General features: G+C 45.7%; 1 long non-coding RNA gene across 2 annotated transcripts; it reads left to right on the top strand.

Moving 5' to 3' along the window:
* The first annotated feature begins 217 nt into the window (after positions 1-217).
* On the top strand, positions 218-2,262 carry LOC123101160 (uncharacterized). 2 transcript variants are annotated; one of them, XR_006448584.1, is made up of 4 exons: positions 218-648; positions 754-947; positions 1,656-1,712; positions 2,039-2,262. It is a non-coding gene; the product is annotated as an uncharacterized lncRNA (long non-coding RNA). The 2 variants fall into 2 exon arrangements; XR_006448583.1 differs by having other exon boundaries at positions 754-1,712.
* Positions 2,263-2,494: the final 232 nt, after the last annotated feature.

Below are 2,494 nucleotides of genomic sequence, written 5' to 3'. Positions count from 1 at the left end.
CTTGAAATTGTGATTGAATTGTTACTTTAGCATAAGAGATCATAAAAGATGGTTGAATATATATAATATCACTATTCGGATCCCAGGATCAGAATAGTTATTTGGATCACGGTCGGCCCTATATAGGGCCCAAAGACACGTTCCCGAACTTCTGAAACCCATGAAGAAGAAAAAAAACCCACTCCACGCCCCTCGTCCCCCACCTCATCCGATCCCCAACCTCTCGATCTCCCCAGTCCTAGCGACGCCCACCTCCCCCTGACCCCGCCCCCACCCGGCGTCGCCGCCCGCGCCAACTTCTGGTGAGTCACCGGCCCCGCCCCCTCCCACTCCCGCCCCGCCGGCAAGCCGGGCGCCGCCGCAGCCCCACCCCTGCCGGCGACGCCACCACAGCCCCGACCCCAACCGATGACGCGCCACACCACCTGCCGGAGCACCTTGGGGTCGCCGGATCCGGCGAGGATCCTTCACCACCCTCCACTCTTCGGCGACCACCAGCCCGCGTGCGGATGGGGTGCTATCCTGCAGATCGAGGAGGCGTCAAACTTCAGATGGAGGAGGCCACAACCTGCAGCTGGCCGCGTGCCATGGTCAGGCGTCGCCGTCATCCTCCGTCACGCTGGGCACCTCCTGAGCGTTGGAGTGAAGGTCAACTAATATGCACTCTGTAGTTCAATTTCTACTGATCATGTAGCTCCTAAATCCGTCACACTTATATCCAATGGTTCTTGCGTGTGTGTTTTTGTCCTGCAGAGCGAGCACGCTCACCCTGATCCAATCTGCAGCAGCACCCCGAGTCCTCCCAAAGCAGCCCAGAGCCGTTCAAGTATGCAGCCCTGGGCCATTCAATGACGGAGCTGCCGACCATTCGTGAAGACAACACCCTGGATCCTGCTTGCCCACCATCAAGTTCAACTTCTGTTGAATCCTGTAAAGGGAGACTTATTGTGAGAGCGATCCCGCATTAACTTTTTTTCGTTCAAAATTGTGTTAGCTACTTCCGCTTCAGCTAGCCTGTGTATGTAGCTACCAAGGTGGCATGCATTCAGCCTGTCTGTGTGACCACATGTCGCGAGGTGCTATCTAACTGAAACGATTTATGTACACTAGGATCTCCATGTACTGAACATGTTAAAAAAGATATATCATGTATATTCTCCTCCTGTTTGTTTCTTGTGGTATTTCAAGCCGCCACTACCATTAGCATTTTTTGTCTGATGGTCCACGTCTTATAAGTGTGCACTCTAAAAAAACAGAATTTTATGCAATACTAGCAAACAGTAAGCGAACTTCTCCATTTACATTCTCCTAAAGAAGTATGTATTTTTTAAATTAATCTAGAAGTTCAAAGATTATAGTCCAGAGAGCTCAATCATTGGATTTTGGGAAGAATTCATCTTACTGATAAATAATGAATAGAGAAAAAAAATACAAAATAGGTTTTGGGTCAGTACTAAATAGGTTAGGAATTGTTTGGCGTTGGTGGGGTGTTGGAGCGTTACTACTACTTGGTTCACTTCCATTTCAAAGGTCTTGCTTGAAGATATCTTTGAAGTCATAACCACAGTTGTCTTGATTTCAAATAGCGATCCATGGGTTGAGATATGAAGCTGAACTTGTTGTTATGCCTCTAAACATCTACCTCTTTCCTGTAGGTGTTGATCCTGGTGCTTGTCACGATTCACGAGGAAAGATAGTCGGTCTTTGAACGGGTGAGTGATCTTGCTGTTGCTGGGATGCTATTCCACATGGGGATTTGATCTCCCTTGAGGTGCAGTGTAGAGAGATATATGCTGCTGCCACTTTTGGATTTATTGTAGACATGGTCACTCAAGCTCAATATTGATTAGTCCTTCCCCTAGATCTTTCCCTACATGCTCTGTAGGTCATCAGTAAGAACAAAAAGTATACCTATAAGCTGCATGTGTTTATTCCACAAAATAAATTAGTATGGCTACACACGGTTGACTGTTCTTGACCAGTTTCTGTAGTAATTTGTATGGCTGACAATTTTCAGCAGTAATTAACATGGCTGCAGTCTGCTGTGTCTGATTTTCAGCAGGCCAACATGATTAATGCTAGTGCAACTCATCTTCAAAAGTGTACATGGACGCAATGTGGAATTTGTTCCTGCTGCTGTTGTTTAGATAGATCACACTAGAACATTTTGTACGAACCATTTATTCAAGTGAGAGAGATAGGCTTCTTCGTAGTTCATCTATTTCCTGGCAAAAGCAGAAAGTGTAACAACATTTGTTCCATGTGTCAATAAATTTTTGTTCCTATGTGAAGTAATGTTTTGTTCCTAGACTAAGAACATTCTATCGCAGTGTGGATAATTTTTTGTTCGTATGCGAAGTACCTTTCCTAAAAAACCATACTGATTGAGAACTAAAAAGGGCATGCTTTTTTAATAATCTAGATGTTCAATGAGTTCCACGCAGAAAGTTCAAAAGACAATGTTTTCAAGGGAGAACGCTCCTGCCTAGAAGAT

This window comes from Triticum aestivum, chromosome 1A, assembly GCF_018294505.1.
Source record: "Triticum aestivum cultivar Chinese Spring chromosome 1A, IWGSC CS RefSeq v2.1, whole genome shotgun sequence".
NCBI classification, from domain to species: domain Eukaryota; kingdom Viridiplantae; phylum Streptophyta; class Magnoliopsida; order Poales; family Poaceae; genus Triticum; species Triticum aestivum.
This window is presented reverse-complemented; position numbering and strand designations above follow the sequence as displayed.